This window comes from Mobula hypostoma, chromosome 4 (assembly GCF_963921235.1).
Source record: "Mobula hypostoma chromosome 4, sMobHyp1.1, whole genome shotgun sequence".
Classification (NCBI taxonomy): Eukaryota; Metazoa; Chordata; class Chondrichthyes; order Myliobatiformes; family Myliobatidae; genus Mobula; species Mobula hypostoma.
In genome coordinates, this window is record NC_086100.1 from 60,745,640 (window position 1) to 60,772,339 (window position 26,700).

The 26,700-nt window shown below is 41.8% G+C and overlaps 1 protein-coding gene across 1 annotated transcript in view; it reads left to right on the forward strand.

The window, feature by feature from the left end:
- ppm1lb (protein phosphatase, Mg2+/Mn2+ dependent, 1Lb) overlaps positions 1-26,700 on the forward strand; it is a 147,339-nt gene that overhangs the window by 109,872 nt on the left and 10,767 nt on the right. The window lies entirely within an intron of this gene.

Genomic DNA, 26,700 nt, shown 5'->3' on the forward strand with positions numbered 1-26,700 from the left:
AATAAACTTCAGGTTAACTTTAATCATTTTGAATGTCAGGTGTGGATTTTTTTGGAAGAATTGACGTTAAAAGTTTCATTGTATTTATAATATTTACATCTGGCAGTTATATAGAACATATAGAACACAGAATAGTACAGCACATTACAGACCCTTCGGCCCACAATGTTCTGCCAACCCTCAAACCCTGCCTCCCATATAAGCCCCCACCTTAAATTCCTCCATATACCTGTCTAGTAGTCTCTTAAACTTCACTAGTGTATCTGCCTCCACCACTGACTCAGGCAGTGCATTCCACACACCAACCACTCTCTGAGTAAAAAACCTTCCTCTAATATCCCCCTTGAACTTCCCACCCCTTACCTTAAAGCCATGTCCTCTTGCTTAGAGCAGTGGTGCCCTGGGGAAGAGGTGCTGGCTATCCACTCTATCTATTCCTCTTGTTATCTTGTACACCTCTATCATGTCTCCTCTCATCCTCCTTCTCTCCAAAGAGTAAAGCCCTATCTCCCTCAATCTCTGATCATAATCCATACTCTCTAAACCAGGCAGCATCTTGGTAAGTCTCCTCTGTACCCTTTCCAATGCTTCCACATCCTTCCTATAGTGAGGCGACCAGAACTGGACACAGTATTCCAAGTGTGGCCTAACCAGAGTTTTATAGAGCTGCATCATTACATCACGACTCTTAAACTCTATCCCTCGACTTATGAAAGCTAACACCCCATAAACTTTCTTAACTACCCTATCCACCTGTGAGGCAACTTTCAGGGACCTGTGGACATGTACCCCCAGATCCCTCTGCTCCTCCACACTAACAAGTATCATGCCATTTACTTTGTACTTTGCCTTGGAGTTTGTCCTTCCAAAGTGTACCACCTCACACTTCTTCGGTTGAACTCCACCTGCCACTTCTCAGCCCACTTCTGCATCCTATCAGTGTCTCTCTGCAATCTTTGACAATCTTCTACACTATCTACAACACCACCAACCTTTGTGTCGTCTGCAAACTTGCCAACCCACCCTTCTACCCCCACATCCAGGTTGTTAATAAAAATCATGAAAAGTAGAGGTCCCAGAACAGATCCTTGTGGGACACCACTAGTCACAATCCTCCAATCTGAATGTACTCCCTCCACCACGACCCTCTGCCTTCTGCAGGCAAGCCAATTCTGAATCCACCTGGCCAAACTTCCCTGGATCCCATGCCTTCTGACTTTTTGAATAAGCCTTACTAAAATCCATATAGATCACATCCACTGCACTACCCTCATCTATATGCCTGGTCACCTCCTCAAAGAACTCTATCAGGCTTGTTAGACACAATCTGCCCTTCACAAAGCCATGCTGACTGTCCCTGATCAGACCATGATTCTCTAAATGCCCAGAGATCTTATCTCTAAAAATCTCTTCCAACAGCTTTCCCACCACAGACTTAAGGCTCACTGGTCTATAATTACCTGGACTGTCCCTACTACCTTTTTTGAACAAGGGGACAACATTCGCCTCCCTCCAATCCTCCGGTACCATTCCCGTGGACAATGAGGACATAAAGATCCTAGCCAGAGGCTCAGCAACCTCTTCCCTCGCCTCGTGGAGCAGCCTGGGGAATATTCCGTCAGGCCCCGGGGACTTAGCCGTCCTATTGTATTTTAACAACTCCAACACCTCCTCTGCCTTAATATCAACATGCTCCAGAACACCAACCTCATTCATATTGTCCTCACCATCATCAAGTTCCCTCTCATTGGTGAATACTGAAGAGAAGTATTCATTGAGGACCTCGCTCACTTCCACAGCCTCTAGGCACATCTTCCCACCTTTATCTCTAATCAGTCCTACCTTCACTCCTGTCATCCTTTTGTTCTTCACATAATTGAAGAATGCCTTGGGGTTTTCCTTTACCCTACTCGCCAAGGCCTTCTCATGCCCCCTTCTTGCTCTTCTCAGCCCCTTCTTAGGCTCCTTTCTTGCTTCCCTATATTCCTCAATAGACCCATCTGATCCTTGCTTCCTAAACCTCATGTATGCTGCCTTCTTCCATCTGACTAGATTTTCCACCTCACTTGTCACCCATGGTTCCTTCACCCTACCATTCTTTATCTTCCTCACCGGGACAAACTTATCCCTAACATCCAGCAAGAGATCTCTAAACATCGACCACATGTCCATAGTACATTTCCCTGCAAAAACATCATCCCAATTCACACCCGCAAGTTCTAGCCTTATAGCCTCATAATTTGCCCTTCCCCAATTAAAAATTTTCCTGTCCTCTCTGATTCTATCCTTTTCCATGATAATGCTAAAGGCCAGGGAGTGGTGGTCACTGTCCCCCAGATACTCACCCACTGAGAGATCTGTGACCTGACCCGGTTCATTACCTAGTACTAGATCTAGTATGGCATACCCCCTAGTCGGCCTGGCGACATACTGTGACAGGAATCCATCCTGGACACACTTAACAAACTCTGCCCCACCTAAACCCTTGGAACTAATCAGATGCCAATCAATATTAAGGAAGTTAAAGTCACCCATGATAACAACCCTGTTATTTTTGCACCCTTCCAAAATCTGCCTCCCAATCTGCTCTTCTGTATCTCTGCTGCTACCAGGGGGCCTATAGAATACCCCCAATAGAGTAACTGCTCCCATCCTGTTCCTGACTTCCAGCCATACTGACTCAAAAGAGGATCCTGCTACATTACCCACCCTTTCTGTAGCTGTAATAGTATCCCTGACCAGTAATGCCACCCCTCCTCCCCTTTTTCCGCCCTCTCTATCCCTTTTAAAGCATTGAAATCCAGGAATATTGAGAATCCATTCCTGCCCTGGTGCCAGCCAAGTCTCTGTAATGGCCACTACATCATAATTCCATGTATGTATCCAAGCTCTCAGTTCATCACCTTTGTTCCTGATGTTTCTTGCATTGAGGTACACACATTTCAACCCTTCTACGTTTATTCTGCTTCTCTTTCCTCAAAGCCTCTCTATATGTTAGATCTGGCTTTACTCTATGCACTTCTTTCACTGCTGTATCGCTCTGGGTCCCATCCCCCTTGCAAATTTGTTTAAACCCTCCTGAACCACGCCAGCCAACCTACCTGCAAGGATATTGCTCCCCCTCGAGTTCGGGTGCAACCCATCCAATCTGTACAGGTCCCACCTTCCCCAGAAGAGATCCCAATGATCTAAAAATCTAAAACCCTGCTCCCTGCACCAACTCCTCAGCCACGCATTCAACTGCCATCTCCTCCAATTCTTACCATCACTGTCACGTAGCACTGGCAGCAATCCTGAGAACGCCACCCTTGAGGTCCTGTTCTTCAGCCTTCTGCCTAGTTCCCGAAACTCACACTTCAGGATCTCATCCCTCTTCCTGTCTATGTCGTTGGTCCCAACATCTATCACGACTTCTGGTTGCTTTCCCTCCCGTACCAGGATTTCGTGCCCCCAGTCAGAGATATCCCGGACCCTGGCACCCGGGAGGCAACAAACCATGCAGGTGTCCTTCTCATGTCGACAAAATCTCCTGTCTGCTCCCCTGACTATAAAGTCTCCAATGATGACAGCTCTCCTCTTCTCCGTCCCACGCTTCTGCACCACCGGGTCTATGTTCTTAAAAGTCGCAATTGTCCTTCACTAATAAGGAATGTCTTATGAGGAAAGGTTGAGAGAGCTAAGGCTTTTCTCTTTGTGGAGAAGGAGGATGAGGGGTGACTTATTTAGGTGGACAAGATGATAAGAGGCATAGATAGAGTAGACAGCCAGAGACATCTTCCCAGAGCAGAAATAGCTAAGGTAAGAGGGCATAATTTTAAGATGACTGGAGGAAAGTACGGGTGCAAGGGCGGGGGCATTTCAGAAGTATTTATTTTTACACTGAGAATGGTGACTGAGTGGAACGTATTGCCAGAGTTAGAGGGAGAGGCAGATACATTTAAGACATTTAAGAACACAGATGAAAGAAAACCAGAGCGCTATGTGGAAGGGAAGAATTAGAGTGGGTTGAGCAGGCACACACATCAAGTGCCGAAAGACTTGTACTGTGCTGTACTGTTCTGTTCTTTGGCTACATACCTAGTACTGGAGAATTAGAAGACCTCTAATTCTGGTTCAATGAGGGTAGCGTATTTAAAGTTGCATACATTGATTTCAACAAGCCTGTTCATAAAGCCTCACATGGTGAATCGATCATGAATGTAAAAGTCTATGAAATTCAAAGGAAAGCGACAAATTGGTTAACAAAGTGGCCTTCTGGGAGAAAGCTCTGAGTAACGTCAACAAAGGTCTCAGTGACTAAAGGGCTATGTGCAGTACTTCTGTAAGACACAATTCAAGATACCTTTCTTTTTTCCATGATATACAGTAAACTTAGTGGCCACTCTTGTACTTAATAAAGTGGCCACTCTTGTACCTAATAAAGTGGCCAATGAGTATATGTCTGTGGTCTTCTGCTGCTGTAGCCCATCCACTTCAAGGTTCAATGTTTTGTGCATTCAGAGATCCTGCAGAACCTGTGGTTATTTGAGTTACTGTCACTTTCCCGTCAGCTTGAGCCAGTCTGACCATTCTCCTCTGAATATCTTCAATATATTCTGTATAAAATAAGGTTGATCCACTACAACATTGAAGAGTCAGAAGATCATCTGGCTTTCAACATGGCAACATGGTTTCAATATGGTTAAAATCAATTAATTTTATTTGTTCACCCAAAATGAGTGCACGTTAGTATGAAAGCAACACTTATCAATACTGAAAGATCAGTTAGGCCATACTATCTAGTGGTGGGCAGAGAGTGTAATACAAAATCAGAGGTGCAGAGGGACTTAGGAGTATTCAAACAAGATTCCCAGAAGGTTAATTCACAGCTTGAGTCTGTGGTAAAGCAGGCAAATACAATGTTGGCATTTATTTCAAGGGGAATAGAATATAAAAGCAAGGAGGTAATACTGAGCCTTTATAAGACACTAGTCAGGCCGCACTTGGAGTATTGTCAACAGTTTTCGGCCCCATATCTCAGAAAGGATGTGTTGTCATTGGAGAGAGTCCAGAGAAGGTTCATGAGGATGATTTCGGGAACTAAGGGGTTAACATATGAGGAATGTTTGGCAGCTTTGGGCTTGTACTCACAGGAATTTAGAAGAATACATGGAGACTCTCATCAACTCCAATCCAGTTCTAGGAGTAGGAGCCATTGAATGTACCTTAGTGATGAGATTGGCCAACTCTCCAAATTATCTGCAAGCAATCCATCATGTCCACCATTTTCCTCCACCTTGATAGCTGCTTACTGTATACCTGGATCTGTGAATACATGCACTTCAGGGCACACACAATAAAATGAAATAATTGCCTACGTCTAGATCCTCACTGGATTGCCAAGGTGCCCAGAAAATCTACTGAGTCATCTGAAGAAGAAAGCCTTAACTCCGAGTAAAGTCATCGGGACGCCATTTTTTTTTAGCAGGCTTTCTTATTTTTACGAGGCCAAATTGCTAGCTCGACGCTCAACCCAGCACGGATGGAAAGCGTGCAAGGAAGCCAGCTGAATTCGAATTCGCTCCGAAGTCCAGCGCTGATGCCACTATGCCACCTGCCGGCAAACTGAGTCGTCTACTGAGACTTTCTGTATACAGTTTCTGTATACCTTCCCTCCGACCTCTCCAGACCTCCCAAACGCTGCTCTTTATCATGTATGTCAATAATTTGGACTATGGGATTAATGGATTTGTGGCTAAATTTGCCGACGATACAAAGATAGGTGGAGGAGCGGGTACTGGTGAGGAAACAGAGAGCCTGCAGAGAGACTTAATAGTTTAGGGGAATGGGCAAAGAAGTGGCAAATGAAATACAATGTTGAAAAGTGTATGGTCATGCACTTTGGTGGAAGATATTAATCTTTGGTGGAACTAAAAATATTACTTAGTTGGGGAGAGAATTCAAAATGCAGAGATGCAAATGGACTTGAGAGTCCCTATGTAGGATACCCTAAAGGTTAACCTCCAGGTTGAGTCGGTGGTGAAGAAAGCGAATGCAATGTTGGCATTAATTTCTAGAGGTATAGAATATAGGAGCAGGGATGTGATGTGGAGGCTCTATAAGGCGCTCATGAGACCACACTTGGAGTATTGTGTGCAGTTTTGGGCTTCTTATTTTAGAAAGGATATACTGACATTGGAGAGGGTTCAGAGAAGATTCACGAGAATGATTCCAGGAATGAAAGGGTTACCGTATGAGAAACGTATGGGATCTCTTGGGCTGTATTCCCTGGAGTTCAGGAGAATGAGGGGGGATCTCATAGAAACATTCCAAATGTTATAAGGCCTGAACAGATTAGATATGGCAAAGTTATTTCCCATGGTAGGGGAGTCTAGGACAAGAGGGCTGGACTTCAGGATTGAAGGACATCCATTTATAATAGAGATGCAGATAAATTACTTTAGTCAGAGGGTGGTAAGTCTGTGGAATTTGTTGCCATGAGCAGCTAGGAGGCCAAGTCATTGGGTGCATTTAAGGCGGAGATAGATAGGTTCTTGATTAGCCAGGGCATTAAAAGGTATGGGGTGAAGGCAGGGAAGTGAGGATGACAGGAAGAATTTGATCAGCCCATGATTGAATGGTGGAGCAGACTCGATGGGCTGAATGGCCTACTTCTGCTCCTATATTTTATGGTCTTATGAAACCTACGGAATGTTGAAAGGACTAGATAGGGTGGATGTGGAGAGGATATTTCCTACGGTGGGGGTATCCAGAACTAGAGGGCACAGCCTCAAAATTGAGGGCAACCCTCTAAAACAGAGGTAATGAGTTTTTTTAGCCAGAGAGTAGTAAATCTGTGGAATGCTCTGCCACAAACTGCAGGGGAGACCAAATCCGTGGGTATATTTAAGGCAGAAGTTGATAGTTTCCTGATCGGTCAGGGCATGAAAGGATATGACGAGAGGGTAGGTGTATGAAGTTGAGTGGGATCTTGGATCGATGGGCTGAATGGCCTACTTCTGCTCCTATGTCTAATGGTCTAAAATATATTTATTACAATCAAGTTTTGACTGACTGAGTTCTTTCAAGTATACCCAGAGAGAAGTTGCATTTCAGCTCTTGTCAAAACTTCTCGATGGTTACAGATCGCTGCTGAATTCTCAATTACACAGAAGCTATATTCCGACTTTATTTTTGTATAAAAATGCCACCTTAATATATCCATAATGTGAAAACCATGTTTTTACCATCAGAGTTGCTGCTTTATCCTGATAACATCTGTCAATAACTTAATTTCCCCCAGCGTTCCATGCTGCCGTTCTGTCTGTGAGAGCAAGTCTTAGCTGGTAGTCATCAAACATCCAACTACCCCTCAAAATGAAGTTCAACCCTATCAATATTTCAATCTAGCTTCATTCTGCTGGTCCTTTACCCACCAATCAATTTTTAACAACCTCCACTTTCTGCTAACAAGCATTTTCTCTACTTCCATATTCCTCCATGCTGTCAAAATGGCACCTTACTGGAATGGCAAAATATTGCTGAATATTTCAAGTTAACTCTGTAGAAAACTCAGCCGAACAAGCTGTTCCCTCTCAGTAAACAGCGACCCAGACTTTGTGCACATCTAACCCTCACAGAGAAAAGAAACTCTTAAGCATTGCAAGTGATAACTTATCTGACATAGGGCCTCTGCCCCTTCCCCCTACAGTCCTGACGAAGGGTTCCAGCCCGAAACGTCAACCAATCTTTTCCACGGATGCTGCCTGACCTGCTGAGTTCCTCCAGCTTGTTGTGAGTGTTGCTTTGACCCCAGCATCTGCAGATTATTTTGTGTTAACTTATCTGTTCACAGCTGTGGAGAAAACTCAAGCAACACATAGAGGGGTGAGGTAACTGAGCAGCACCCTGAGTACTCCGAAACACAAGACCTGTCTTTCAGCAAGGCCACTCTCGATAGAACTGCCCTAGTCACCAGGGATTTATTATCTCCTTTACATTGTAGCAAACAGGTTTTACTGCAATATATGCAATGTGCATCAACAAATTGCCAAGCAAAGTGTTTTTAAATCCTTTGTCTGATTCTGACACACAGCTGCAAGCTTGCTATAATTAACATTTGCTTTATCAGCTCAAAGAGGTTTTGATAAAGTATGGACTGTGACTTCAACAGTTTCAGAGAAGAGTCTTGTTTGCTGAATCTGCATTTTCTTCTCTCTCTCCTCAAAAGTCCAGCAGTTTTAATCAGGTTTTGGCTTTTGTTAGATTTCACCTAATGTTATTCCCAATCATGGATCCGAATACTATATATGTCCAAGCTTCAGGTCCTAATGACAGGACTAATACAATTGTTGGTGTCTATTTTGTTGTGTTTCGATAATCTGTGACAAGAATATATGCGCTCCAATATCTGGCAGGATTTCCAAAGGAAGAAGAAAGTATAGTCCTTACACTCCAAAACTACGTGTACCCTGATCTCAGAAGTTGAGTCACAGTATGCAAACAATGCACTCTGAGGATGAGTTCCTTGGCCTCATCAATGCATTCACTGAAGTATACAAGTGAGTGGTTTTTTTACACCCAACATCTCAGGGCCTCTCTCTAATCTGCATTTGCTGCACTAGTCTGACCTTCATCAAAAAAGGTTGATGGTAAACCCATGGAAAACATTAGAATCAGAATCAGAATCAGGTTTAGTATCACTGATTTGTCATGAAATTTGTTGTTCTGCGGCAACAGTACAGAGCAATACATAAAACAAACTATGTTACAAAGTTCAAAGTAAACTAATTATCAAAGTACATATATGTCACCATATACAACCCTGAGATTCATTTTCTTGCAGGCATACTCATTTAAATCCAAATTAGAATAATAACCATAATAGAATCAATGGAAGACTGCACCAACTGAGCATTCAACCAGTGTGCAAAAGATTTCAAACTGTGCAAATACAAAAAGAAAGAAATAATAATAACAAATAAATAAGCAAGAAAATATTAGATAGATTATGAGAACACTCAGTCCTCTTTTATTGTCATTTAGAAATGCATACATGCATTAAGAAATGATACAATGTTTCTCCAGAGTGATATCACAGAAAACAGGACAAACCAAAGACTAACACTGACAGAACCACATAATTATACATATAGTTACAGCAGTACAAAGCAATACCATAATTTGATGAAGAACAAACCATGGGCACGGTAAAAAAAAGTCTCAGAAGTCCCCCAGTCGATCGACTCCTGAGTCCCCGATAGCAGGTGGCAAAAGGGAGAAACTCCCTGCCATAAACCTCCAGGCACCATCAACTTGCCGATGCCTTGGAAACAGCCGACCACAGCCAACACTGAGTCCATCCGTCTGAAAACTTTGAGCCTCCGACCAGCCCCTCCGATACAGCCTCCCGAGCGCCATCCTCTGCCGAGCACCTTCGACCTAGCCCCGGCCACTGAAACAAGCAAAGCCAAGGTCTCGGGCCTTCTGCTCCAGAGATTTCGGTTACCACACAGTAGCAGTGGCAGCGAAGCGGGCATTTCAGAAGTTTTCCAGATGTTCCTCCGTACTCTCATGTCCGTCTCCATCAAATCAGAATTGTGCACGGTCCCCTACTTGACAGGTAACAGATATTCATCACCTGAGAGGCCACGCGCACTGCTGTTGCGCTGCCATCTTCTCATATTGAGAACATGAGATGAAGTGTCCTTGAAAGTGACTCCATAGGTTGTGTGAACATTTCAGTGATGGGTCAAGTGAAGTTGAGTTAAGCTGTCCCCTTTGGTTCAAGAGCCTAATGGTCGAGGGGTAATAACTGTTCTAGAACCTGGTGATGTGAGTGCTGAGGTTCCTGTACCTTCTTCCTGATGGCAGCAGCGAGAAGAGAGCATGAGCTACATGGTGGGAGCCCCTGATGATGGATGCTGTTTTCGTGCAACAATGCTCCCTGTAGATGTGCTCAATGGTGGTAAAGGCTTTACCCATATCCATTACTTCTTGTAGGACTTTCCATTCAGGGGTATTGGTGTTACCATATCAGGCTGTGATGCAACAAGTCTATATACAATAAGGAATATATAATATTAAATAACTCGTGCAACATAATAGTCATAGTCATAGTCATACTTTATTGATCCCGAGGGAAATTGGGTTGTTTCACTGTCCATTCAGAAATGTGATGGTGGAGGAGAAAAAGCTGTGAGTGTGTGAGTTCAGTCTCCTGTACCTCCACTCTGATGGTAGCAATGAGAATAGGGCATGTCCAGAGTGATATGTATTATGTTTTGTAACTCCAGAAACTAATCAAAAGAAAAACACTGGAGCCCGGGATAACATGTCTACTTTGTTTTACTTCAGTCAGGCACACACTTATGAAATTGTGGTGTAAAGATGTATGCCATTCACGTACTTCTTACATATAACCTGTAATGAATTACGTAAACAAGCAAAGAATGCTTAATTAAACAATATATTTAGAATATTACTGAAATATTACATACACAACACTCTTCCCTGCTTAGCTATAATCAATACAGAATGCATCTTATCTCAAATATGTAACGTATTGCTCTCTAGTCATGATATATTGCATATATATTTATGGGATAATGTCTTTCCCAACAAGGGAGATCACCCTGCTTGGCAGGTGAGACTTGTGGCTGTGAAACAATCTCAGCTTCTGGGGCCTCATCCCTGCTGGGTGTAGGAGTTGACTCTAGGAATTCAGGAATTCAGAGTTTTGTCAGCTCTGGCCATCTTTCTGCTCCAACAATTGACTCTGTTCTCCTAACTGATAGATGTGTCGTCTCCAGATGACATCAAACACAATCTCCATTGCATAGGAGTGTGGTCCAGTTCTGTCCTTAATCTTTCCAAATACCCACTTTTGATCATCTCTGTAACCCCTCACCTGGACTGCTTGTCCAGGAGCGAAACATTGAAACTCCTTGTTTGTGGAGCCCTCAGTTTGTCTCAGCTGCATACTCAGCATAGTCCTTCTGAAAACCAAGTGTGAGCACAGGGGATGACACAGAAGCAGCACAGCTGGTGAGCTGTTGGTTGTGGAGTGCTCTGCATTGCGATATGTAAGGATGGAATTGGCGAACTTCTGATTCAGTGTTAGTGTAATGTGCTGCATTGCGACATGCAAGGAGGAAGTTGGCAAATTTCTGATACTGTGTCAGTGTAGTGTGTTCTGCTGGCATTGCTCACAGTGCATTCTTTAGACTGGACAAACCATTCCACCAAGTCATTTGTAGCTGGGTGATACGGTCAATGTTATATGTCTTATTCCATTCATTTTCAGGAATGACTGAAGCAAACTGTGATCTATTGCCACTGACTAAGTGCTCTGGAACACCTGTCCTTGAGAAGAGGCTTCTCAACACATCAACAGTGTGAATGGCTGTAGTGGAGGCTATTGGGAACATTTTCTGGCCACTTTGTAGCTGCATCTATGGGGTGTCTAGGGAGGGTTGCACCTCTGGTGGGGGGGGGGCCCTGCCGTGCCCTTTTTCAGGGCAGCTCGTCCACCTTTGGTCCCCACCTGGCGCTCAGCTCTCACCTGTGGCTCCAAGTAGCTGTAGCACGTGCAGCGGCCACACCCCAGTAAACCATCTCGGCAGACGGGCCAAACCAGGTGAGGGTAGCCAACGGGTCTTCGACCCTCGGTGAGGTAGGAGATCTGCCTATCCCAGCATGTGAAGTCTGGCCATGGCAGATTGAGCAGAAGAGACCAATTAGTGGTCCAACGGTCAAGAAGGCAGGCCAGCAGGTGTTTGTGGAGCGCTGAGAGCATGACAAGGCGCTTAGACATCCTGGTCATCCACTGCAAGAGGTGGTGATCTCTTTAATCTCACCCAGCAGAAGGCAAAGGCAAACCACTGCTGTAACTGGCCACGAACATGATTTCCCAATATGTCAGAGCGGCGTGGAGGGAAATCGTCCGCCAACTGGAAATTCCAGATGCGATCTAACAACAACAGCTACTACTACCAAGAAATTTGTGCCCATAAGTGGTCCACCAAAATCCATATTTGCCACTGTTATGTTTTGTAACTCCAGAAACTGATCAAAAGAAAAACACGGTAGCCCTGGGTAATGCGTCTACTTCGTTTTACTTTAGAGAGGTGCTCAGTTTTGACGTGGTGGTGTAATGACGTGTGCCATTCACATACTTCTTACATATAACCCATAATGAATTATGTACACAAAGAATGCTTAATCAAACAACATATTTACAATATTACTCAAATATTACTGAGATATTAAATACATTGCAATAGAGGATACAGCCTTTTTGAGACATTGGCTTTTGAAGATGTTCTCAATGCTCAGGAAGCCTGTACTCATGGTAGAACTGACTGAGTCTGCAACCCTATTCAGCTTTGAATTCTTCAGGTAATGAATTTTCAACATAAAGATCTGTGCATTAAGAGCTGCTAGGGATGGTGCAGAATCAGAATCCGGTTTGATAATTACTGGCATATATCGTGAAATTTGATGTTTTATGTTACAATAAGAAATACTGTATATATAAAAAAGTTAAATTAAATAGTTAGTGCAAAAAGAGAGGGGGAAAAAAGTCAGGTAGTGTCTCTTCCGTGCCAGACAGTGATGTAACCAGTTAGAATGCTCTCCATAGTACACCTATTGAAGCTTGTTAGAGTTTTTGCTGACATACCAAATCTCTTTAAAGTCCTAATGAAACACAGTGGCTGATGTGCCTTCATTGTAATTGCATCAAATGCTGGGGCCCAGGATAAGATCTTCAGAGATGTTGACACCCAGGAACTTAAAACTGCTCACCCTTTCCACTGCTGATCTCTTGATCGCGACTGGTGTGTGTTCCCTTGACTCCCTTGTCCTGAAGTCCACAATCAATTCCTTGGTCTTACTGATATTGAGTGTAAGGCTGTTGTTGCGACACCAGTCAATCTACTGATCTACCTCAATTGTGTATGCCTTTTTATCACCATCTGAGATTCTACCAACAACAGTTATGTCACTGGCAAATTTATAGATGGCATTTGAACTGTGCCTAGCCTCACAGTTATGGGTGTAGAGTCAGTAGAGCAGTGTGTTAAGCACATTTCCTGGAGGTGCGCCAGTGTTGATTGTCAGCATGGATCACTTCCCATATCTCATGTGACACTATTGTACATCCTTTTCTTCAATTAAGAAGAAAGGTATTTGTAGATTAAGATCCCAGACTTGACATAAAACTCATAGTCTACAGCAGTGGTCCCCAACCACCGGGCCACAAAGCATGTGCTACTGGGCCGTGAGGAAACAATATGATTTGGCGATATGAGTCAGCTGCACCTTTCCTCATTCCCTGTTATGCCCGCTGTTGGAACTTGAACGCAGGCAAAGTCATTACCCGTGCGTCATCCATGTCAGCGCGGGAAGGAGATCAACTCCTCGGGCTTGCAAATGACAGCGGGCTGAAAAGTATGTTTGACATAATATTGCTGCCGGCATTCTGGATCAAAGTCAAGGCTAAATATCCTGAGATAGCCATGAAAGCACTGAAAATGTTGCTTCCATTTCCAACGTATTTCTGCGAAGCGGGGTTTTCTGCAATGAATGCAACGAAAACTAAATTGCGGAATAGACTGGATATAAGGAACCCCCTTCGAGTATCGCTGTCTCCTATCACCCCTCGATAGGACCATGTTGTTGTAGGGAACAAGTATTCAGTCCAGGGCTCCCAGTGATTCAGCGATATTGGTGTGTTGCAATGATTTTATATGTTCATACGAGGAAAATATGCGCTGTGTGTTTAATATCCAAACGTTACTTAAAATGTTATGATGCTATTGACTTACTTATATAACCATATAACAATTACAGCACGGAAACAGGCCATGTCGGCCCTTCTAGTCCATGCCGAACGCTACTCTCACCTAATTCCACCGACCTGCACTCAGTCCATAGCCCTCCATTCCTTTCCTGTCCATATACCTATCCAATTTTTCTTTAAATGGTAATATCGAACCTGTCTGTACCACTTCTACTGGAAGTTCGTTCAACACTTACTTCAAGCTCCCCTGTCCTCCCCTGATAATTGACTTATCACTATATTCATGTGAGGAAAATATGTGCTGTGTGTTTAATATTAAATTCGTTAGATAAACCCTTTTAGAAATGAAATTGAGTGCATTAGCCACTTATCACCTATATTCCGGTCATAATTAACACCCCCCCCCCCCCGGCCGAACAGAATCGCCAAAAACAATTTGCAGGAAAAAAAAATCGGCAGGTACACGCATGCGCACTGGTGTCCATGCAAGGCTTCATGGTCATTGTAGTCTTTTCTGGGTAAACACAAGGTAGTTGACTGCTACTCTCGTCTGTTGGCAACTCTATCACCCGCACCCCCCCCCCCCCGGCCCACTCAGCCGGTCTGCAAGAATATTGTCAATATTAAACTGGTCCGTAGTGCAAAAAAGGTTGGGGAGCCCTGGTCTACAGGGCAACAGTGATCACTGCCCTTCCACTGTATGTAGTAGAACTTGGGTTGCCTATAGCAATCAACTAAAACCACGGGAAAGTACCACTTACACTGTCATCCAGATTGATTCAAAGGATAAGTAAATCAACATCACTACCCTGTCCTGGGCAACTTCCCCAATGCTGAGCTCCGTATAAGCTCAATAAGCTACACTGGGGAGCCCACTTGTTTGCTTGCCTGACATCAAATAAGGCAGTTGTTCAAGTCCTCCTTACTGGATTTTAACAACCACACCAACTCCTGGAGGTCTCTAGCCCCTGACACAATGCATGAGGAGCATTCAAATGATATCAAAAAAAACTTTGAATCCACACAGAGGCTTTGAGTTCATGGCAGGAAGAGTGGACCACCTCACACTTAGTTGCCTTAACCATGAGTGACTGTTTCATGAAGAAGTTGTCATGTTCAGTACGGATACATGAAACAGCATCAATGGAGTCATTAACATAGCACAGAAAGAGTCAGGGAACATTACCATGGAAAGCATGGACTGAAAATGAAAAGGTAGGCATAGCTGGGGCCCTTGCAGGTGCCCGTGGCTATCCCTCGAAATTGGGAGGATCTGAAGGAGAAATTGTTGAATGTGAGGTCTAGTTCTGCCAGATGGAGAAAGGTGGTGGTGGAGGGGAACTGGTTGGGTCTTCTGTCGAGAAAGAAGTGGAGAGCTTTAAGGCCTCCTTGATGGGGGATTGAAGTACATAGGGACTGGATATCCATGGTAAAAATGAGGCGTTCAAGGCCAGGGAATTGAAAGCTGTTGAGGAGACTGAGAATATGTGAAGTGTTGCAGATATAGGTGGGGATGGACTGAACCAAGGGGGATGGAATGGAGTCAAGGTAGGCAGACACGAGTTCAGTGGGGCAAGAGCAGGCAGAGACAGTGGGTCTACCTGGACAGTCATGTTTGTGGATCTTGGGTAGGAAGTAGAAATAAGCAGTGTGGAGTACGGGAAATAGGAGTTTGGTGGCAGAGGATATTAACCTGTAGCTTACGACTATCCTCTTCTCTACAAGCTACCTCCATATTATAGCCAATCAGATTATTAAAATTCACCCTTACAGAGTTCACAAATTACTATCCTGAAATTTGAGCTACAGAATAAATTTGTGTGGTATGGAATTTATGTGAAAAAAATCATTTCAAGATGTATTCATATTTCAGAAAATTGTGATGTGGCCTATTTTCTACTAACGTAAACCTACTATAGTGTAATGGGTGCCTGTTCAACAACACCTTTTCCATAACTACTTGAAAATGACAGAGTTATGGTCACTATGTCCAAAATTGTCTCCCTCTGAGACTTCAACCATCTGGTCAGCTATACTCCCAATGGTTAGGTTCAGGACCAGCCCATCTCTCATAAGACTATTAACATATGGGCTAAATAAACTCTCCTGAATGCACTTTAAAAATTCCACACCTTCTATGCCTTTCACAAGTTGAAATATTTTATGAGTATAATCCTAATACTTGTACATCTCTCACAATTTATCTGCATTTCTGCTGCTTTTCTCCTGCTAGCTGTTAAGAGGTCTATAGTATACCTCCAGCAAAGTGATTACCCCCTTGGTACCTTCCAAGAAAAACATTTATTGCCTCTCTGTAACTACTCTTGAGAAAATTATGATGAACTACCTTCTTGAAGCACTACCATCGTTTTCTTGAAGATAGTCCCATGCTGCTGTTTGGTAGAGTTTCAGCATTTAGACCCAGTAATAATAAAAGAATGATGATGCCTTTCCAAGCAGAATGGTATGAGAACTGACAGGCTCTCGTAAACCTCAAGCCATTGTCGTTCTTGGCAACAAAGGATGCAGACTGGTGAGTAAGTGCAGTGCATTTTGTAGATGGTACCTAATGCAGCTACTCGACACTAACTGCAGAGGTCATGAGTGATGGATGAAATGTTAAAAAGGTAGCTACTTTGTCCTGGATGTTGTATATCTACTGGACCTGCAGTCATGCAGGGTTGAGTGAATATTCCATCACCTTTCAAGTGGTTTCGGCTTTGAGTGCAAAGTGAGGGTCATCACCCAATGCCTGCCTTGCTGACTTAGCCACACTATATACCTGAATGGTTCCGTATAGTTTCTGGTTGGTAATGACTCCCAACATGTTAATGGCAGAGCATCAGGGATGATAATGTCAGATAGGTGGTTAGATTCTTTCCCTATTAATGGTGTATATAACATGACACTTGTGAAATGAATGTTACTTGTCATTCATTAGCCTATGCCTGAAAGCAGTCTGCACTACACACAGGCGTGGATATGTTCATTTGCTATGGAGTAAAAGATTCATTTTATTTGTTACATACACATCGAAACATTGAAACCTACAGTGAAATGCGTCATTTTGTGTCAACAACCAAGACAGTTCAAGGATTGTGCAGGGACAGCCCACTTCTGGCGCCAGCATAACATCCCCACGACTCACGAACCCTAACCCTAACCGTATGTCTTTGAAGTGTGAGAGGAAACCTATGTGGTCATACAGATTCCTTAGAGAAAGCAGGAGGAATCAAACCCTGATCAGTGAACCATGGCGCTGTAAAGCGATTGTGCTAACCGCTACATTATTGTGCTGCCCTCTACCATGATGTGAATGAAAGTGAATTTCGTTAAGTCATCAGTAAGGTACCCATTTCTGGCCTTAAGAAGCAGCTAAAGATGGTTGGATTAGGACACAGACCTGAGGAACTTCTGCTGTGACTTGCTGGGGCTGGAATGACTGACAACTAACAACCACAACCAGCTCTCTTTTTCCAAGGTATGACCCCCAGCCTTTGGAGTGTTTTCCATTTGATACCCATGGAGATTAAAAGAAACGGAGTGGTAATTAGGTTTGTCCTGTTATTGTGAACTGGACATATCAAGGCAGTTTTTCACATGGCTGGGTTGATTTCACTGTTATAACTAGATTGGAGTGGCATAGCTAGAGGTACAGCCAGTTCAGGAGTTACAATCTTCAGTTCATAACTGGAATATTGCCTGGTACCATGGCTTTGCTGTATCCAGTGCATTTAGCCACTTCATAATATTACGTGAATCAAAATGGATTATGTGATTGTGGTAAGCTCAGGAGGGTGCAGAGATGGGTTATCCAAAGGCCTTTCTGGCTGAACAGCTTTGCAATGTGTAGCTTTTCCTTTAGCACTCAAATACTATCACAGCTCATCCATTGTATTTATATCAGCGGACCTAGATGAACTACACTTTCAGCCAAATAAATATTGGAAGAAGGAATCCATTATTTTGATTCCTTTTGAAAACTCCATTGTTTATTCATGCATGCATTCATTCATCTCTTAAGCAAACGATGAACTGTGCTGAACATTAGCCATTGCCAGTAAGACAAATAATGTACATGTAAAAAGAACATGGATTTTGCTGAACCAAAAGTTCAATGTCTTGACTTCAGAGTGAAGCCAGCCAAAATCATGCAGGCAGATATTGTGAAGACGGCTACTCATATTTCAAATCTATTACATGGATGACAGAGAAATAAAACTGAAGTAGTAGCATTTATAAACTTTAAAACTTCAGTGAAGATTTTATGCTTTTTAATCAAGATGACTCATTCAAAGGAGTAATTCATCTTCATTTCCTTACCTCATACCAATCTTTTCCTTCACTGATTCACTTGCTGTTTCAACTACTTTTACTTACCATTATTTAGTTGAGTACATGAGCTATAAAATTTCTCTTCAGCTTTTTCAGCGTGCCTGTGTTAGACCGTAAGACATAGGAGCAGAATTCGGCTATTTGGTCCATCAATAGGCCAGTGACCCTGTGGTCAATGACCTAGGTCAGCCGGCCCTGTGGACAAAGGTCGGTGACACCTCAGGTCGGGAAGTACATCCAGGATGCCAGGTTAGTCTAGGTATCAGAGATCTTTGTGGGCAGGAGGAACGAGGGCCAATGATCTTCCCAGGTTGGTGAGTCTCGTAGTTGGAGGTCTGGAGTTCGAAACCAGAGTCCAAAACCCAAAGGTTGAAGATCAAAGTCAGCGAGCCCAGAAGCTGAGTCCCGATGGTTGAAGCCTCTGGGTTATCGTGTCCAGAAGGTGGAGGCTTGATGTCTGCAAGTCTGGGAGTTCTAGCCAGTGACAACCCTCACAGGTCTGTGAGTCCTAGGGTCAGCGGCCCATATAAATCCGGAGTTTGAGGCCCAAAGTTCAAAGTCCCATGATCAATGAGTCCTTGGGTCAATATTGAAGGTCAATGCCAAAGGCCAAATATTGAAGTCAGCAATTGTGGAAGTTGAGGCCTGATGGTCAAGCTCCCTGGGTTGGCATAGCAGAAAGTCAGAGGTCCAATGTCTACAAACCTGTGAGTCCGGACCAAGGACTGGAGGGTGAAGACCCAGAGGTGGCCTGCCTAGGTTTGGAGGCTCATCTGTATGTTTGACTGGGTGGGAGGCAGAAAAGGGGCTTGTTTTGCTGTTATTGTGGTTGTTGCTTATACTGCTGAACATTGTGGTCATGGAATGCTGGTGCCGAATGTGTGATGATACTTGCGAGCTGTCCCCAGCAGACCCTTAGGTTGTGCTGGTTATTAACAGAAATGACGCATTTCACTGTACATGTGAGAAATAAGTAAATCTGAATCTGACAGGAGTAACATTTGCAATGTGCAAATGCTTTAAATTTTTGAAAAAAATATTAAAAATTGAAAAATTGCCTTTATGGCCTATAAAATAAGAAAACAAGTTGTGTTTTCAAATCCATGGTTAAGGTCTCTTCCAGATTTAATAAATGTTAAGACTATAAAGGAATGAAATAATTATCTAAATACCTTTGTATTGGGAAGCAATCTGTCCTTTTGCTTTTATCTTGTCCTTTCAATATTCCTTTATATTCTAAAAGTGAAGCAAAAGCATATCTTAACAGAACCATTCTCTGTAAAATCTGTTGAACAGATTGTTATTCATTGTTCAATTTTATTGCTAGCTTTATCAGAACACTAAGGTCAATACAATCCTTTATAATTCCATCTATTTGCTGTGAAAATATTAAACATAATGAGTTTAAAGTTTGCTTCAGGCTGTACACTAGAGTATGAATTTTCCACTGCTGGTAACAGCTCCACAAGATTAGTGAAACAATTTTCTTTCAATATTTTTATTAGTTTCTACATATAAGAATACAGAGTACAAGAAGATATATATAATAAATCAAAAAAATACCAAGTACATTATATTAGAATCACACTTGCAATCACATTAACACAAGGAATTCTGCAGATGCTGAAAATTCAAGCAACACACATCAAAGTTGCTGGTGAACGCAGCAGGCCAGGCAGCATCTCTAGATCGTTTTGCTGAACACCTACGCTCTGTCCGCCAGAGAATGCAGGACCTCCCAGTGACCACACATTTTAATTCCACATTCCATTCCCATTCTGACATGTCTATCCACGGCCTCCTGTTCTGTAAAGATGAAACCACACTCAGGTTGGAGTAACAACACCTTATATTCCGTCTGGGTAGCCTCCAACCTGATGGCATGAACATTGACTTCTCCTACTTCTGCTAATGCCCCACCTCCCTCTGCACCCCATCCGTTATTTATTTATATACACACATACTTTCTCTCTCTCTCTCCTTTTTCTCCCTCTGTCCCTCTGACTATACCCCGTGCCCATCCTCTGGGTTTTTTCCCCCCTCCCCCTTTTCCTTCTCCCTGGGCCTCCTGTCCCATGATCCTCTCATATCCCTTTTGCCAATCACCTGTCCAGCTCTTGGCTCCATCCCTCCCCCTCCTGTCTTCTCCTATTATTTTGGTTCTCCCCCTCCCCCTCCCACTTTCAAATCTCTTACTAGCTCTTCCTTCAGTTCGTCCTGACGAAGGGTCTCGGCCCGAAATGTCGACTGTACCTCTTCCTAGAAATGCTGCCTGGCCTGCTGCGTTCACCAGCAACTTTGGTGTGTGTTGCTGCAATCACATTACCCTATATTCATGTAAATTAAACTAAATCGTAATATTGAAATGTAATAATTTATTATACAGAAAAAAAATCTAAACCCACTACCAAGATCAAAGCTGTTTGGTAAAGAAAGAAAAAAGGAAAAAAAATCCTTATCATAAAGTGAAATATGTTATTAGCCACCATCCGTACTTTTAACACCAAGTCAAAGGTTTTGAAAATAGTTCAGAAATGGTCCCCACAATGTTTGAAAATCTTGGCTAGATTCAGAAATTGAACAACGGATCTTCTCTAAATTTAAGCATGACATAACATCATATAACCATTGAGCGCGAATAGGCGGAACGACATCCTTCCCACTTAAACAAGATCACCCTCCCAGATATAAGAGAAGTAAATGCCAAAATATGCAAATCAGGTGTCTCCAAAATAATATCTTTCCCTCCAACAACACCGAATAGGGCGGTCAACGGGTCAGGCTTAACATTTACCTTAAAAAGTACCGAGAAAGTTTGGAATACTTCCTTTCAATATCTTTCAAAACTTGGACATGTCCAAAACATGTGAGTTAATGAAGCTTCTCCATTGTTACATCTATGACAAAAGGGCGATATATACGAATAAAAACGAGGTAGCTTATCCTTAGTCATATGAGCCGTATGGACCACCTTAAATTGTAGGAAGGAGTGGCGGGCACGTAACGAAGATGTGTTAACCAACTTAAAAATTTCATTCCAAGTTTCCTCAGAAATTGAGGTCTGTAAATCCTGTTCCCAGAGATTTTTAATTTTGTCGAAAGGAGCATTTCTCATTCCCAAAAACATACCATAAATATTGGATATTGAACCATTAAGAAAGGGTTTCAAATTAGAAATTACATCTATTAAGTCCTTATCGGGACTATTAGGAAATGTATATAATTGAGAACGCAGGAAGTCTCTAATTTGTAGATATCGGAAAAAGTGGGTTTTTGGTAAGCTATATTTAGCTGACAATTGCTCAAATGAAAGGAGACTTCCTCGAACAAACAAATCCTGGAAGCATTTAATGCCCAATCTATCCCATTCTTTAAAAACTGAATCGGTCATAGAGGGTTTTAAAAAAAAATTGGAAAAACTGGGACTTGAAAGAGAAAATCCCATTAAAACAAAGTATTTTCTAAATTGTACCCAGATCCTCAAAGTTAATTTACTTAAGGATAAAGGAAGTGAGGATCTAAGAAGAGAAATGATAGAAAATTTATTAACAGAGTTAGCTTCTAAAGAAACCCATATCGGACAGTCCTCACAGTTAATATAATATGACCAAAATGTAAGATTTCATATATTGACTGCCCAATAATAAAACCTAAAATTTGGTAAAGCTAAACCTCCATTCTTTTTAGCTTTTAGAAGATGAACTTTATTTGGTTGAGAATGTTTATTTTTCCATATATAATAAGGTATAATAGAATTAAGAGAGTCAAAAAGGATTTAGGAATGAAAACGGGTAAGGCCTGAAAAAGGTATATAAATTTAGGTAAAATATTCATTTTAATAGAGTTAATTCAGCTAATCAATAATAACGAAAGGGGCGACCATTTTGATAGTGCCCTTTTTACATAACTCAGAAGGGTAAGAAAATTTTCTTTAAGTTGGTGTTTATAATTCTTAGTAATTGTTACACCCAAATAGGTAAATTGATTTCTTACAACTTTAAAAGGAAGGTTAGTATTATTTGATACCAAATTATTCAACGGAAATAGTTCACTCTTATGTAAATTCAGTTTATATCCTGAAAACTGGCTAAAGCAAGAGAGTAAAGAAAGTGCGGGAGGTAACGAAGTCTGGACATTAGAAATAAAAAGCAATAGGTCATCAGCCTAAAGCGAAACTTTTTGGATAGTACCTCTCCTTAAAATACCAATAATATCATTATATTCTCGAAAAGCAATGGCTAAGGGTTCTAAGGCCAGATCAAAGAGCAAAGGGCTCAAGGGACAACCTTGTCTGGTTCCACATTGAAGTTTAAAAGGTTTGGAATTCTGAAAATTAGTAAGAACCCGAGCAGAGGGAGATAGATAGAGTAATTTAATCCATTGAATAAAATCGGGCCCAAAATTAAATTTTTCTAAGGTTTTAAATAAATAATTCCATTCAACCCAATCAAAAGCCTTCTCAGCATCTAAAAATATCACACATTCCAATATCTCCTTAGAAGGAGAATAAATAACATTTAATAACCAAAGAATATTAAAGTGGGAATATAGATTTTTAATAAATTCACTCTGATCATCAGAAATGATAGATGGTAAAATATTTTCAATCCTACGGCCCAAAACTTTGGATAGAATTTTAGTATCAACATTAAGTAAGGAAATCGTTCTGTATGAAGAGAATTTAGTTGAGTTCTTATTCTTTTTAAGGATAAGTGAAATAGAAGCTTCATAGAAAGGTTTTGGCAACGTACGCAACTTAAAGGAATCCGAAAAAACTGAGGTATAAGCAGTAAGGAAAACGCCTTATAAAATTCTGCAGGAAATCCATCAGAACCCGGAGCCTTCCCCGAGTGCAATGAACGTACAGCCTCGGCAATTTCCTCATAAGAAATAGGTTGATCCAACTGTTTTCGGTTATCAACAGAAAGTGTAGGAATGTTTAATTGGTCTAAAAAATTATTCATGATAGTATTATGATTAGGAGGGTCAGAACTATAAAGTTTAGAATAGAATTCTCTAAAGATATCAATTATTTCTGAATAGTCTGTTGTCCTATCACCATTAGCTTCACAAATTTCTTTAATTTGCCATTTAGCTATAAAAGGTTTTTAATTGGTTAGCCAGTAATTTACCTGTTTTGTCTCCATGAATATAAAATTGACTTTTATCTTTTAGGAGTTGAGTTTCAATTGGATAAGTTAAAAGATCATATTTAGTTTGAATTTCAACACACCTTTTATATAAAGCAGGATCTGGAGCTAAGGCATATTTTTGGTCTAATTGTTTCAACTGATTAGCTAACTCAATTATCTCTTTATTAGCTTTTTTTCTTGACACTTGTATATGAAATAATTCATCCTCTAATATAGGCCTTAAAAGCATCCCATATAATAAGACTAGAAGTCTCTTCCAGTGTATTCTCTTCAAAGAAAAGAATAATTTGTCTCTCCAGAAACTTTAAAAAATCCTTATCAGACAGCAAAGTTAGATTAAAGCGCCAAGATCTGTTGAGGAAGACCAGGGAGATTTAAAGATAAAAGCACAGGGGCATGATCTGAGACAGCAATCTCTTTATATTCACAGGATCAAACTAATGGAATCATTTGGCTATAGGTAAAAAAAATAATGAAGCCTGGAATACGTATGGTGGACATGAGAAAAAAATGAGTACTCCCTGTCTAGTGGATGTAAGAAATGCCATACATCAACAATACCACATTTCATTAGATAAGATTGAGTAAACAAAGCTGATTTATTCAGTGTTGCTGGTTTAAATGATGACCGAACTAAAGCTGGATCTAACCAGCAATTAAAATCTCCTCCCATCACCAATGAGTAAAGGCTGAAATTTGGCACAATCTCAGTGGAATCACATCCATCCCATAGTAAGGCAAGCACCACTCTACCTGTGGCCTAATTAATGCTTTATATTGTAGTATGATAACACCTGTGTTCTTACACTTTAATGCCCAGCTAATGAAGGCAAGTACTCTTTACAGAAACTTGTGTAGTAAACACAAGAAAGTCTGCAGATGCTGTTAGTCCAAAGTAACAGACACAAAATATTGGAGGAACTCAGCAGGTCAGGCAGCATATATGGAAATGAATAAATAGTCAATGTTTCTGGCTGTATAATTATCTTATCTGTAGGGGGAATGACCTAACAGAAGAAAGTCACAGTGGTGTTGACAGGGGATTCGCTAGTCAAGGGAACGGACAGTAAGTTTTGTGTGGTGAGAACGAGATTCCCGAATAATATGTTGCCTTCCGGGTGCCAGGGTCCAGGATATCTTGGATTGAGTCCTCAGTGGGAGGGTGAACAGCCAGAAGTCATGGTCCAAGTAGGTACCATGGATAGGATGAGGGATGAGGTTCTGCATAGGGAGTTCAGGGAGTTATGTGCTAAGGTAAAGGGCAGGACCTCTGGGATTGAGATCTCAGGATTGCTACGCATGCCACATGATAGTGAGGCCAGAACTAGGAAGTTGGTGTAGGAAGGAGGGCATAAGATTTTTGGATCATTGGGCTCTCTTCTAGGGAAGGTGGGACATGTACAGAAGAGACCGTTTGCACCTGAACTGGAGGGGGACTAATATCCTAGAGGGAAGGTTTGTTAATGTTGCATGGTGGGGTTTAAACTAAAGTGCTAGAAATGCTGAAGAGGAGTGGAGGTAGATGTTGGTAAGATCTCAGTCAAAGTTAGGAAACTAAAGGTTGAGCATGGTGCGACTAGTGTCCTGAGCTGCCTATATTTCAATGCAAGAAGTATGGTAGGAAATAGTGGATAATAATGCTGAAGACGAGGTAGCTGATTTACAAACAGAAGCAATGTGTAGTGAGGAGAGGCTGATGATAGGGCAAAATTGCAGCCAACAGATGGACAAAATCGAAAAGGGTGAATACAGGACTGAAGGTTTATATTTGAATGCACAGAGTATACGGAATAAGGTTGTGGAATTTGTAGCACAGTTACAGATTAGATCATCACAGTTACAGATTATATGATGTTGTAGGCATCACTGAATCATGGCTGAAAGATTTTAGCAGGGAGCTTAATGTTCAAGGATACACATTGTATTGAAAGGATAGGCAGGAAGGCAGAGGGGGTGGCATGCTCTGTTGGTAAAAAATGAAATTAAATCATTAGAAAGAGATTACATAGGGTTAGAAGGTGTTGAATTGTTGTGGATAGAGCTAAGGAACTGCAAGGGTAAAAAATTCCTGATGAGAGTTGCATACAGACCCGCAAATAGTTGTAAGGACGTGGTCTGCAAGTTACAATGAGAGATAGGAAATGCATGCCAAAAGGGCAATGTTACAATAGTCATGGGGGATTTCAATATGTAGGTAGACTGAGAAAATCAGGTTGGTGCTGGATTTCAGGAGGGGGAATGTCTAGAGTGTCTACAAGATGACTTTTTAGAGCAGCTTGTGTTTGAGCCCATTAGGAGATCAGCTATTCTGGATTGGGCGTTGTGCAATGAACCAGAATTGATAAAAGAGCTTAGGGTACCCTTAGGGGCAAGTGATCATAATATGATCAACTTCAACCTGAAATTTGAAAAGGAGAAGCTACAATCAGTGGAGTAAAGGGAACTACACAGGCATGAAAGAGGAGTTGGCCAGAACTGATTGGAAAAGAACACGGGCAGAGATGACAGCAGAGTAGCAATGGCTGGAATTTCTGGAAGCAATTTGGAAGGCACAGGATGTATACATCCCAAAAAGGAAGAAATATTCTAAAGGCAAGATGACACAACCATGGCTAACAAGAGAAGTCAAAGCAAACATAATAGCTAGGACATGTAATAGAGCAAAGATTAGTGGGAAGTTAGAGGATTGGGAAGCTTTTAAAAAACCAACAGAAATACAAAAGTAAGCTAGCCAATAATATTATTGAGGATACATAAAGTGTAAAAGAGAGGCGAGAGTGGATATCGGACTATTGGAAAACGATGCTGGAGAGGTAGTAATGGGGGATAATGAAATGGCGGACAAACTGAATAAGTATTTTGCATCAGTCTTCACTATGGAAGACACTAGTAGTATAGTGGAAGTTCCAGGTGTCAGGTCATGAGGTGCGTAAAGTTACGATGACTAGGGAGAAGAGTCTTGCAAAACTGAAAGGTCAGAAGGTAGATAATTCACATGGAGCAATTGGATTACACCCCAGTGTTCTGAAAGGGGTGGCTGAAAAAGATTGTGGAGACGTTAGTAATGACCTTTCAAGAATCAGTAGAATCTGGCATGGTTCTTGAGGGATGGAAAATTGCAAATGTCACTCCACTCTTCAAGAAGGGAGAGAGGCAGAAGAAAGAAAATTATAGGCCAGTTAGTCTGGTCTCACTGATTAGGAAGATGTTGGAGTATTGTGAGTAGTTTTGGACCCCTTATGTTAGAAAGAATGTGCTGAATCTGGAGAGAGTTCAAAGGAGATTTATGAAAATGATTCCTGAATTGAATGGCTTATCATATGAAGAGCGTTTGATGGCTGTGGGCCTGTATTCAGTAGAATTCAGAAGAATGAGGGGTGACTTTATTGAAACCTATTGAATGGTGAAAGGCCTTGATAGAGTAGATGT